The following is a 13,971-nucleotide window of genomic DNA, read 5'->3' as shown; positions in this document are numbered from 1 at the left end:
GGACTGTTGCAGAGGGCACCAGGAAAATAAGGCTCAGAAAATTTCAGGAGGTTTTGAAATAACCTTCTCCTTGGAGAAACTCTGACTCTCTGAACCGAGCTGGCATTGGTTGGACATAAAGCCGTAAATCAGGCTCTGACTCCTTTTGAAAGCACTGTGGGTTTTTTTCATCCCTGAATTTCTATTTTGTGAAAGAATCCAGGAGGGTTTTGCGTGATGAGCCAGCATAATGCTGTGGATATGCTCAAGAGCACGCTCCAGAAGAACACCTCTAAATGTTGTAAGTCAGCAGACCAGAACTGGCTCAAGGCTTGTTTGCTGCAAGGATGACATGGAGGGGCCTGCAGGAACAGACTCACCCTGGTGCAGCCAGGAACTGCTTCCTCCACCTTTTGCTTCTGCCTCGCTGACTCTATTTGGCCCCTGCTCAGGCTGTGAGCTGCACCCCTCTTGTTTCTTCTTACATCTGTGGAGGTTTTACCCAGCAGGGCAGCTGAGCTCCACCCCAGGTGCTCTCTCACTCCCCCTCCTTAAAGGGAAAGGGGGGAGAAACAGGACCACAGAGTCCATCCCCCAGGAGCAAACTGCTCCAGCACAGGTCCCCCACGGGCGGCAGCTCCCCCCAGACCCCTGCTCCTGCGTGGGCTCCTCTCCACGGGCTGCAGCTCCGGCCCGGGGCCTGCTCCTGCGGGGGCTCTCCATGGCCCGCAGCCTCCTCCAGGCCACATCCACCTGCTTTTCATCATCTCCCCATATGGAATTCAGGGAGCACCATGCCAGAATGGACCAGAACTCAGCATTCGCATGGTGAGAATGTTTTTAAACTGCTGTAAGCATCCAGAATTTGCCAGAAAACTGTTGTGAATTTGCAGAAAGCAGTAGCCTTTGGTTAATAACGAAAAGTAGAAGACATGCATGAAAATAGAGGTATACAAAAGTGAATATGCAGTCCTAGCTGCAAAAAGTTTTCAAAATGGCTGCACTGACCCAGCTGGAATGGGTTTGTATGTATAATTGCAGTGGTTCTCATGACACTTTCTCTTTCCAAAAGCTTTCTGGCAGAGACAGCTTATCTGGCAAGAACAACAGTGCGAAATGAAGATAAATGAAGAATATGGGCACATGAATCCTAAGAAGTAGGCTGGGTTGGCCTTGTTCAGAGGAAGGTTTTAAGGTACTGTTTTGTAGTATTTCCTCAGCTTTAACAACAGCAGTAACAACACATATTGCAACTCAAATAATCAGTAGAGGAAGAGAGAGGCCTTGTGGTTACTAGATCAGCCTAGGGTTTATGAGAACCCAGTTTAGGTCCTGCTTCTCCTATAAACCTGTGTATACCTTTGAATAAGAAGAGACATCCTGTGCCTTCACTTTGGAGTCTCGACTTAAGCATGTTTTGACATGTGGCTTGGAGCATGTATGCAGTTTCCCATTTTTGCAAGGACTGTTTGGTTCTGCTGTAGATATTTTAATACCAGCATGGGTCAGTCAGGTTCTGACTGCCTGATTAGCACTTCCACAAGCTATGGCACTCTTCCCCCTTGTCCAGGTGGACTTCGCATAAGAGATGTCAAATTCTTCCCTGTCTTTGGAAAGCATTTAAAGAAGTCATCTCCAATCTGATCAAGACGATAGCTCAATAATCAACAGGGCAAAGACATCTGCTCACACACAGACTATTTTGGGGGGGGGGTAGTCAAGTTTGATCTCTTGACTCAAATGATCCCTTCAAGGGAAGTTCAGTAAAATAAAATTCCACTTATTATCAAGCTATAAGTCACAGCAAAAGAAGAGACAAGTATAGATGAGTCACAGGTCATCGATTCCTTTTCCTCCTGTAAAAGGCTCTCTGAATATGTTAGGAAGAATATTTTAATACTATCAAATTTTCTGCAAAATCCATCTTGTTCTTTTAATTACCCTTAATTTTTAGTTGTCTCCTCTGTGGTGGGTGTTTGTATATACAGTACTTTAAATGCTGGATAAAGATGTACAGAAGTAACCCTCATGTCTACTGATTTCTGTCAGATTAGTTTTTCTCCAAGAGCTCATTGCAAAAATTGTGTTTTTTTCCTTTTTTTTTTTCCTTTTTTTTTTCTTCTGGTGGGAGCACAGTTTTCTGAAGGAGGAAAATGAAACATTTGGTCTAAAACTCAGGATAGTTTGATGCTACAGTGCTGCTCTAGGAAGTTGTACTTTGAGTGTCGCTATAGTTGGGATCCAAAAAATGAACTCAATTCCTGACACCCTTTATTTATTTTTTTTTTGAAACTGATAATACATCTCATGGGAGGCAGAGGCTGAGCTTTACCAATCTAAACTTCAAACTCCTGCAGTTTAGATGTCTAGGTCTGAACTTACCATCCTAGCCCCTCTGTGAAGAGCTGCTGTGATTCTCATTGCCAAAGGGCAGTTCCCTTCAGCCAGGCTGCTTGATGAAAGGAGCTAGGAGGCCTTAGGCTCCTGTCCTCCTCTTTGAGGAAAAGAGAGATGTAAGCTTGTACAGCCAGGGACAGAAAACTCTTCCTGTGGAGACTAGTGGAGCCAGCAGTGTTATAGGTAAAGGGACGAATGTTGTGGCGTTCACCAGAAAAATTCTTAGGTATTTACATGTTGATTTTCATATTAGGATATTTTTGCCACGTTTTATTGTTTAAGAGGAAAGACTTTTACACTTACTTCTTGGGAGACTACAAGAAGGATTAGATTCTTAAGCAGGATTTAAAGAAAGATCATTGAGCCCAAGAGGAAAAGGTCTCTGTGGCTACAAGGATTGTGAGGATGACCAGACAGGTTATACAGTCCACTGATTGTAGAAGACACACCTGTGATAACTTTTGGTACTGACATAGAAAGCCCTGTGCAATTCCAGTCCTACTTAGAAGTGAAATCAACTTCGATGGGTAGTGGTGTTCACCTGAATTTTGAGACAGCCTGAATCACCTCTAAATAAGTATATAGATGTCTTGTTCATCTTAATTGACTTTTTTCATTTTACTCTGAAACCTAAACTTGAGTACTTTTCATAGAACTATTCATCCAGTGTGTTTATTTCTCCCTTCCTCTGCCCATCATAGATAATCCTCTTCCCTACCTTGAGTTAGAAGAACCACATCTTTCCTTCCCCTGCTGTCAGCTTTCTTAGGGAGGTTTTTGGTTTGCTGTTGGTTTTTCACCATGCAGGTTTCCTTTCCATTCAACACAATAAATTTCAGGCTGGATTGATATTCCTGCAGAGCAAGGTTTTTCCTTGTGGTAAATAACACAAGGGCTCCCCATGCCGATCAAAGTAAGTTAGATTTCCAAGGTGACGGAGTCCACAGATTTCTTGAAAGGGATTAGATTTAGTGTTTTCTGAAAAATTATTGGTATTTTAATCATCTTGTGTAGCACTCTAAAAGGGCATTTGCCTTCTCCAGGGCTCAGTGGCAGTGTGCTGGAGTGGATGTTGTCTCCTTTGCCTGTCTGTCTGAACATCTCTGCTTCCTTCACGCACTCTTTGGAGAAAGAGATGATGGTCAAAATAGAGACTGCTCTGTTCACATTTTTCATTGTTCATGCTCATTTTGGTGGATATTACCTTTTAACCTCAAGAGCTCAAGCGCTCATGTGGCTACATGTATGCAGATTGCTAGGATACCTCATGATTTTCACCTTTGTCTTCTAAACACTCTCCGCATCTGAAAATTATTATGTTTTGATAGCTGGTAAGTTGCCTTTCAGATGGGCAGATGAGATAAAACAGAGCTCTTCTTCCACCTCCTGAAAAAATTCTGCTTGTATAAATAGCCTTCTTGTTGGGAGGTTAGCCAAAGAGGGGTGGGATAGAATGAGAGACATACTGCAATTTTTCTTCCTTCTATGAATCCCTTCTCAATTTTAATTGCAGTTTTTTATAGGGTAGGGAAGTAGTGAGGGAAAGAGAAATGGGTTAGTGGACAGAGAAACTAGTACTGATATTGCTTGCAGACCTAAATATACAGCATCCCTTTACTCTTGCAGTTTGGCAATCTGGTACCTTATGCTATAACAAATTAACTTAACTCATCCACAAACAGTTGGGAGCGGAAATGTAGTCAAAGAAAGGTAGAACAGACAACATAAGAAAATGGTAGTGTCCAACTAATCAGGCACCCTCAGATCCCAGTGTTGCTTGATCCTCATTACAAAAAGTAAGCTGATGACTTTGACCTTTTTAGTACCTTAATTTTAAAGACCTATTGCCAGCACTTAATACTTTTCATATGTAAGATTCAAAGTAGCTTAAAAAATTAGGGAAGTTGCAGCAATCCTTTATTACAGACAGACTCACTAAGAGAAATGATTTAACAAAGCCATTAACAGCCACAAGGCTTGCCCATTCTGCATGTGCATGGAGTTAACATATCCTCCAGACTCTGCTTACCTCGTCCAAAGTTACAGAGTAGCTCAATGAAAGTGCTTCATTAATAATGTTCTTCCCTCCAGCTTTCTGATGGCAGTACTCCCAACCTGAAATCCCATGATATACTGTTTTTCCCCTGTCTCTTCAAGGCATACAGGGTTATGCAGTCTGCATTTATCTGATGGCCTTTTCTATGGTGCCTGAGTTATCCTTGTGTAATTGCTGGTCTAAAAAGAATAGCAATAAATAACAATAAAACTTAATCTGGATCTTAGCTTTGAATTATGTTCGGATATTGGTACCAGTTTGGTTCATTACAGGGACAGGACCAGCTGTAAAGTCCAATTAAGACAGTGCACCCAAGTATCATCAGAGCTGACTCTGAGGCCCTCGGTTCAGGTCTGAGCCCCGTCTGTGCTTGTCAGTGAGGAGAGTTACCGACTCAGCACCACCTGAAGATCTCTGAGGAGCAAGGTTGCTTGTATCCATCAGCTTCTTCCTGAAACTGTCAGAAATAGCTTCTGCAATGTTTCTACTTCACAGCCTGGTGAGTCCTGACCTGGGCAGAGCAGTCACTGATGAATCAAAAGAAGGCCATTTCAGAGATGTGGGGAGCTGAGTGTGCTGGTAGGATGCTCATTACAGTGACTGCCTGAGAGGGTTCTTGGCATTTGACAGGATGTGCCCCAATAAATTCCCTGCCATTAACAGATCCCCATCCCTAGCTTTTCCTTCATCGTATTCTGTATTTGGTAGTGTTCGATGCTATGCATAGGCACCTGAAGCAGTGGCTCGTGTGAGGTTTGAACCAGCAGAGATCAGAGCAGCATTTCAAAGTCTTTTCAGATTCCCTGTTGCAGCTTGTTCCATCTCCTCTGGACCTGCTTCCTGCCTGAAATGCCGGAAAGAAGTTCTCTGAAACTCTGATCGCACATTCTGTTTCCCCCAGTGGTGCCTAGTAGAAGAAATCTTGTCTCTTGGATATCCAACTCAAAAGCCAAAGTGAGAGAGAAAATAACAGTTGCTTTAAATAATGAACGAAAGTGCCAGGAGATTTAATTTCCCCCACCTTCCTCCCTCCCCCCATGCAGACATTCTCTTCTTTAAAAACAATTTTCCAAAGTGAGCTTCATGCTGGATCGACAGCCCTGCAAAGCAGTGTTCTCTGTTCGCATACCAAATGGGAATAACTAATGCGTGGGAGTGCAGGCTTCCACTCAGCGCTAGCAGTGTGTCTTGGACTTAATATAAATAGAAAGTTGCATATTTGTGAAGGTCTTGGGTTAGCTCCCTGGTCCATTCAGTGACAAAATCCGGTGATCTTCTGAAGAGTAAGGACAAGAGGAGAGATGGTCATTTATTCACTGATTTCTAAGGGGGCAATAAAAGATCAATAAATAATTTCACTACAGTAACGAAAAAGAGTTTGCATGATGAAATGTATCTTGCTGCTTCTGTCTGTTGGCCTGCAACGTGTGTCCTCCAGGCAGAAAGCTGTGGATGTTGCTACAAATCTCCTTGAACCTGTTTTGCTTTTGCAATTGGCAGGTTGGAATTGATTATGAATTTGACACTGTTCAACTCATATTCTGTATGTTTAGAAATGCGGAATGCTGCTACTTTGCCTTTTTTTTTGTTTGTTTCCTTCTGCACTTTCCTATAGCCCTTTCTATTTTCTCTCAGTCTGCAATTGTGATTGGTCAGCAAACTCACAATATTGATGCTTTCTTAATGGCAGCAAGTAGGTAAGAGCTCCTGGTGTAAATACTTGCCTACAGAGCTTTAATTGCTGAAAGTTCTTGTGCTGGTAAAAAAAAGAAATCATTTGATAATTAAAGCAGTGAGCAAAAGAGGGTATGAAGCCACTTGAATTGCATACATTTGACTAATCCAAGCAATTGTTTCTGAGCATTTTTGTTGCATTATTTTTGGATGTCATAACTGTAAAATATTGTTAGGGGTATTTTTAGGATGAACAGGCTCAATCATCTAGAATACAAATCAAATCGGAACTCCCTCCAAGTTTTAAACTGAATAGGATATGAGGTTCAGAAAGTTTAAATTAACTTTTTTTTTTTTATTCTTTTCATTATCACTGCACTTCCAAATGTCCAGGTGTCAGCAGATAGCAGATTCAGAGAGCACTGATGTGCTCTGGTAGGGTTTATTCTTATGTTATTTCTAAACTAACCAGAAGCAGGATGAATTTGAAGTCTTCTCTTGAAAAAGATTGCTCTGATGAAAATTCGGTTCCAGTTTTCTAGAAGACTAGGTATTTCAAGTGAGGTCAGGAGCGAGTCAAGTGCCTTAACTGGAAATAGGAATTAACAAAGTCTAGAGCCAGGCTTTTAATAGCTGTACCTACATCTATTGTTTTTTTTCCTGCCTGTTAGCTAAACTTAGAATGTCATTCTCAAATAGATAAACAAATGAAGTTTTGTCTTGAATTCATATGTCCCTGAACTTAGGTGTCTTGTACGCAAATACCCCACTGAAGAAAAAAATTGTAGTATCCAGAAGATGTTAAGTGATAAATTCTAACATTGTGTGAGAAGTTTTGACACCCTGGACTTCTTTTGACAAAGGGTCAGCTAAGGATGTGACATGGAGACAGCGCTAATAGCGTTGATAGATAGAGGATATAGACTGAGCCAGAGATCGACCATTTTCCCAAGCATATTACAGGACTTGCCTGTTTGTCAGTCTGCTTGCAGTAACTGAAAACAAGAAATCATAAACCCATATACAAACAAAACCATACAGTTTAGCAAACAAAGCCGCTGAAAAACTAAGAGAAATGAGAAGGAAACCCACACTGAGCCTGCTATGGAATCTTAATTGCAGTATGGTGCACTGGGACAGTGGAGATAGATGGATGTCTTAAACAGATGAGTGGGTGGACAGAAAGAATGGAAAGTGCACTGGGACCCCAGTGGGAGGCACTGTAGAAGAATCAGTTTAATATTTTCCCCATCCTTTCTGAGGGGTGGAAGAAGGCAGGACTGTTTATTTTAGCACTCTAGGAGATATTTCCTTGCTAATGTGCACGACTTAGTGATCTATTTTACAAGTGTTTTCTGCATGTTGCAAATGAATAAAATGTATGAAGTTTGAAGAAGTCAGAGGGTAATTGCAGCAGGGAAGATATCCAGCTTGCCTTTGGTTCCTGGGCACACCAGAATGAGTGGAAGCAGAAGCAGGATTTATGCCTGGAATATGGGAGGGCAAGCTGACCGTTTCCCCACCACAGGCATGAGGGATGTGTTGGAATTTCCCCCGACAAAACAGAACCGTCCACCTTCCCGAGGACACAGCCCCCCGCGTGGGTTCCCTTCCCCTCGCACTGGCTCCAGCAGCCTGGATACTTGTCAAATCCCCAGCATGCAGCTGCCTGCATCTCACACTCCATTATTATTGCTGATGCTAATCTCTGACCGTTGAACACGGGTCAGAACCAGGAGATAATTGCAGCTCCGATCCGCCAGGCACGGTCCTTTGTGAGTAGTTAATGAGTGTTCAGGAAAATAAAGCAGAAAGAAGAAAAGAGGGATTGTGGTTTGCATACAGTGAGATAGAGAGTGAATAGGAGATGGAAGGAGGGGACAATTCACTGATGGGGAAAAAAGAAAGAATTAGGAAAAAGGAAATCATTTGCACTAAAGCTACTACTGCCTTGTTCTTGTTTTGCCCAAGTGGATGCTGCTAGCTCTGGTAAGAAGAGGACTGAGCAAGCAGGATGCAGTAACACCCGGGGTCTGTTTGCAGTGCTTCTGTTACGGATGCCATGAATGCAGATGTGGGGGTCCCTGTCTCCCTTGGCAGTCAGGGGGTATACCCACGAGAGAAATATTCTTGTGCTCTTTGCTGTATTTCCTTACTCTGCATCACGCTGCCTGCGTGTATGAAGGTGCCCTCTAGAGCTTGGCTTTCTACTCCTGAATTTGACTTTAGCTCTCTCCTAGCTTGAGTAGCAGTGACCTGTATCACTGCATCTGAATTAGCAAACTTTCTTCCCAGCTCTATCTTTTTATCACATACACAGGCATCATTTTGGGTGTCTGAAGGAAAAGGGTGACTTTTATCCTATCTTTGCCAGGCCTGTGCTCTGTACAAAAGGTAGCCACATACAGTGATCCACCGTCCTACATTTAGCTGGGGTGACATGACTCCTTGTAGAGATTGCAGAGAGCACGTGTGCTATGCTTTTGGAGGAGATGGCTCTACCTGTTCCTGTGACGTGTGTGTGGGGACGAGCGACGCAATATGGTGACACCACAGCATGGTGGGATGGCCTGGCCATGCCTGGGCCAGGGGAAACAAGGAACCACCTCAGTGGAGGGGAAGGAAAACTGCTTCCTGCAAATGAATTAGAGTCACTGGGGATGGAGTTTGAGGGGGAAATAAATGATGGCAGTGCGTGTTTGTGTCCATATGAGTCCCCTCTCCCTAACGACCGTGTTAATGTGCTCATAAAAAGATATGGCGCAGGGGGGACGTGACTGTTCAGGCTGATTAGTATTTTATGGCAGAACTAAGCTCCGTGACAAACGACTGGCTGGGTGGGCTGTTTTTACAACCCAGAAAACTCTACTTTAAGATGCTGAAAGTATGAGTTTGTTTTCCTTGTTTTGAGCACTATTATAATACTAATAGTTGTTACTGGCCATCAAGAATCTGAGGGGTGCTGTAACTCCTGTGAAAACACAAGATGGTGTGGGAGATTTGGGGTGGCTGCGGTGACTTCTGAATAGAAGTGCTCCAGCCTGGCGCTGCAGAACAGGGCAGCAGGCTGACAGAAGTGCCTACAACCAGCTTCAAAGCACAAGTGACATCATGGGACCTCTCGTACCTACTAACCAGAAAACTCAGGTTTAAGTCCTAATGTCTTGGCTGTACCCAACATCTCTCTGATGTTCACTCTCAGAGAAACGTTAACTGTGCTTTGCTTCCAGTCCAAGCTTGTGTGTACCGTGGCTCTATATTGCTTTGCAGTCTGGAGGTACCTGCGTTTTTCTGTTGTGTTGAATTATTGACATCTCCATTATTTGGAAAGAGGTGAGGGTTTCCTCAGTGTGAGATGCACCATGGATGCATTTCCAGGTTGGGAACAGTCTGTGGGATCTTGCTTCATCCCCAAAGGCTGCAGAGACAGATTTATGTCCAACAATATTGGTTGAAATACAAGGTATAAATTGATAAAATGGGACAGAAGGGGAAAAAAATAAAGGAGAATGAACATGGGTGTCCTGAAACAGGCTCTGAAATGTATCTTTACATGGGAAAGGTTTTATAAGATTTTTATGTTTTATTTCTGTGAAGAAAACCGTTGGTTGGTTGGTTGGTTTTGCTGTCCAGTGCAGCTGCCCACATCTACAGGCAGCTGTCTACCATCCATTCTGGAAGGTGCTAGCAAGAGAGAAAGGGTGTGAGTGTGTTGCCTTTACTTAGGAATGGAGTGCGTCCAGTTGTGTGCCCCTACATGGGAACGTTGAGGGGAAGAGGAATCCAGATGTGTAAACTGCATAGAGACTGCTGCAAAAGGATGGAAGAGGTCAATCCAACTGTGCACTGTCACAGAGGTCTTCTTCCCAGCAAGTTGATCCACAGTCTAATTGTCTAAGAGTAGCAATGAAAAGAAACAGGGACAGTGAGAGAAATGACAACAGCATATGCCCTGAGTTATTATCAGAAGCAAGAGGGGTTTGAGTCTGGCCATGAGTTTGCCCTAGAGAGCACCAGCCTTTCCAAGCGTGGGTCTGTCACAGGTGTCCACTGTTCCTAAAAGCTGTGGAGCTGGTTCAAACACCAGGGCTTTGCAAGGCAAGGAGCAGCTCCTTCTGTGAAGCAGTGAGCAGAGGGACTATGCGACAGGGAGCATTTATCCCACGTGCTCTGTGTTGTCTCTGGTGATGGAAAGGCTCCATCTGGTTAGAAGTCTCAGTATATAACTGCTTATCATATAATGTCACTCGGAAGTCAATTTTTTTCTGAGGGGGGGAAGTGACAGGTATTGAATAGCCTAATGTCAAGAGAATAACAGGTTTTACGCCAAGAGATTTAGAAATGTGAGAGAAGTGGTTTTCAGGGCAAATCAATTCTGTAAGTGAACGTGGTGTGCTGTGCTGGCGAAGGGATGCAAGCCCAGCTGCAGTGATGACTCCCATGGGAGGATGTAGCAGAACAGGCAGGACAGAGCCATGCATCCTGCATGTGTTTGTGTATGTGTCTTGTGCACACATGCATACATTAGTAATGAAGGCCTCAATTTATCACTCTGCCTTTATTCAACCATGCACATCAGCATGTGTCTCTATGCATACACTGAAGACCCAGCTACAACAGGACTTCCTAGAAAAGCTGGAAATAGGTTTTTGTGCATGAGGAACAATTCTGATCACATACTAAGTGTTAACTGAACAGAGGACCAGAGCTGTGTGAGTTATTTGCAAGAAAACCTGAAAGTACGTGAGATTCACTGCATTTCTTATCTTGCTGCTGACTCCACCCTGGCGCCTGGCAAACCATTAAAATAATTATAATAATGATGTTCAGTTCTCTCCTCCAGCATACAAAATGGGCTTGTTCAGCACGTAGTTTCCTTCCCTTTCTCTAGATCCTTCTTCCTATGTGCTGTTTGAGAACACAAGGGGTGTTAGGTATTATGGAAAGAAGCACTTAACAGTGAATTGCTAACTTAACCTGAAGACTCACAGAAAGAACTTGCAACTGAGCAAATTTATTTGAAAACCTCACAAGTAGGTTTCCACACTGGAAATGCTGATCAGTCCATCCAGTGGATAAATAGGAAGTTACCAAGTGACAAACCTGACCAATTGGGACTACGCACTGGAGCTCACAAATTGAATATTTGGGCTTACTCCACCACCAAAATGTATTGTATGATCAAATGTGAATATTTCTCATATAAGTTCCAATAACATGTGGATTCAAGGAAATTGCCATTTGCACAGGGATATTCTACAAACTGGGACAGAGCAGAAAAAAAGATTCAAATTTCATTGAGTAAAATATTTATTATTAATAATTTGCTCAATTTGCCTTAGTTTGTGAAGGGTGAAATAACCCTTCGGCTAATTCAAGAGGCCCCAGCCTGCCTTATGGTCTTCTTTCAAACTCACGTGAATGCTGCAGGCAGGACACAGAACCAAAAGGAAATAAAAATGGAAACACTTTTCCAAGTTCCCCCTGTGGGCTACAAATGCCACACTGAGGTGCCAAGGTGAAATCCACACTGTAGCTCTAGACACGGTGCTTTTGTTTTCCTCTGTTATCAACCAGCAGTGAAATAATTAACAGCAGTGGCCTTTCTATTGCCTTTGAGACATGGGAGCCCTTGGGAGGAACGGGAGAGTTTTCCTCTCTCAGATCTGTAGATTTGAGGTGTGCTTTTGCCATGAGTTTCAGATCAGAAGCTTAAAACCTCATCCACGTGTTTCTCCCTCATTCAGATGGTGACAGCTCCATGTAGCTATGGTTCCCTGCATCCCTGAAACAATTGCCCAGAGGGCACCCACAAATGTTCTTGCACACTGTCATGGGCACAACAGCCTTGGCAAAGCTGAGTCCAGCCTTCAGCCCCTGGCTTGTGAGTGACTCGTGTTCCGTCATCTGTGCTGATGGGCTCTCTGAGGGTGGTAGTAAACACACAGGAGCCCAGACTGAAGTTCAGGACGGCAGGAGATGTTCTTGCATGGGCATGTTTGCCATTAACTTCCAGGCCTGCTCCTGATTGAAAAATCCAGCATTGCAGAGCAGCAATATTTCTGCTATGGGATTCTTATGTCCTGAGCACTACTGTGCTTTTGATGAGGGTGGGATGAAGGGTGGGAAGTTTTGGCTTGTCGTACCTACAGCTTTGTTCATCTCTTGCAAACGTGTGTAGAGCCCCATGTGCATCAGTGGCTTGTTTCTGGGAGGAGTTTGAAATTCTGGTTCCATAGCAGAAGTGATGAAGGATGTGCCTGCAAAAGAAGAGGGAAGAGGAATCCAACAGCTAGCTTTTTCTTCTCTCTGACAAACTTTTTCTTTTCTTTAGAAAAAAATAAAATAAATCTTGCTTTCCTCTTGATTAGTGGCATGGGTTACCCCATGCTGAAACCTCCTGAGATCAGACTGTTCCAGGGCACCCAGCAGAGGTGCTAGGAGACTGAAATCTGTGGGCTCACCAACACAGCATACTGCAGGCTTCCCACATGGGGAGAGGTATGTGTGCTTGAGGGAGCTGCTCGTGCTGTTCTGAGGTTTCCACGAGGCCTTCCCAAGAGCCATGAAGGTCTCTGGTAAAAGAAGGCCCAAATCTTTCTAGTGAAGAAGGACCTCGGTACTTTGATGCTCATATCTAACTTACTGAGTGCAGAAAGACTGGGACAGCAACAGTGCTGAAGGATAGCCTTTCTGACAAGGAATCACCTGCCACGAGCTCTTGAGAGGGTGGCTAGGAAGAGTCAAGAGCAGGGAGGATTCCCAAGCATTGTGACACCCAGATTTGGGTTCAGGTCTGAGCCCATGCCTCCCCTTTTGCAGTGCGGAGCTCTCAGTGAAACAGAATTTATATGCTGCAAGTGAGGAGGCTGGAGCACTGCAGCAGAAATCAGAAGCAAAAAGGTTTATTACAGAGCGACCAATCGAAGAGCTGGTAAATGCACTAACTCCAGCCTGGTCTGAACTAGCTTCCTTACTAACTTAAATGATTGCATCCTGCTAGCTTTTGATGCCAGAAAGAAAGAGACTGTCTCTTTAAATAGAGGAGAAAATGATAGGGGTGAGGTGATCTGATTAGTCTGTAAGATGAGCGGAAATTAGTTATTTTCATCCTTAATCACCCACGGGATGGGCCAATTATTGAGCTGTTAGAGACCTATTAGATGGTTGGGAACTCACCCTTCCTCACCTCCCTCCCATAACCCGGCATGAAATTATTGAAGTCACTCAATTTCACTCTCATTGAAACCCATGAAGGGAGATCTCACAGCTGAGCATGGGGTGGCTGCAGAGGCCTTTTTCTAATTACTAGCAGCACTCCAGCTTCCAGAAATTGGTTTATTGATTTCACCCAAACTGCCTCCCTGAAAATGCAACCTTCAGGTTTGCAGGAACAATTCTATCTATCTGTTTGTCTGTCAGCCTATCTGCTTGTCTATCTATCCTCTCGTTTGACTAATCTGGGAGAGACAAGCAAACTTTTAACAGCTGACTGTCTAATCAATGCAGCTTGTTTATCTGCTCTTGAACAAACTTTAATTTTACATGTGTATTTGCTAACATGTTCTCTGAGAGGTGCTTATGAACAAATTGCAACCTGTGGCTTCTCCACTAATTGGATTTCCTAAGTATATTTGTCATTTGGTATCACCATGGTGAAGGAAGATTGGTCAGATCCACTCACATGGCATTAGCCTCCTTATTCCCTGCCTCTGGTTGGGTGAGTGTGAAGAAGGCACTGGTAAGTCATTGTCCTTTGGGAGAGAGAATGAGTAATTGGGGGAACAAGGAGGAGTGAAATTAGGGTTGATTTTTCTTTCTTGGCAATCAAATTAAGGTCCCACAGATAGAAAAGGTGATGTCAT

The 13,971-nt window shown here is 43.6% G+C and overlaps 2 long non-coding RNA genes across 4 annotated transcripts in view; both read left to right on the top strand.

Annotated features, from left to right (window-relative positions):
* LOC106037673 (uncharacterized) overlaps positions 1–13,971 on the top strand; it is a 231,787-nt gene that overhangs the window by 92,482 nt on the left and 125,334 nt on the right. The window lies entirely within an intron of this gene.
* Positions 617–6,376, top strand: LOC136791692 (uncharacterized). The gene is made up of 3 exons (XR_010834222.1): positions 617–807; positions 1,052–1,174; positions 4,705–6,376. It is a non-coding gene; the product is annotated as an uncharacterized lncRNA (long non-coding RNA).

Source organism: Anser cygnoides, chromosome 1 (assembly GCF_040182565.1).
Source record: "Anser cygnoides isolate HZ-2024a breed goose chromosome 1, Taihu_goose_T2T_genome, whole genome shotgun sequence".
Lineage (NCBI taxonomy): Eukaryota > Metazoa > Chordata > Aves > Anseriformes > Anatidae > Anser > Anser cygnoides.
This window is presented reverse-complemented; position numbering and strand designations above follow the sequence as displayed.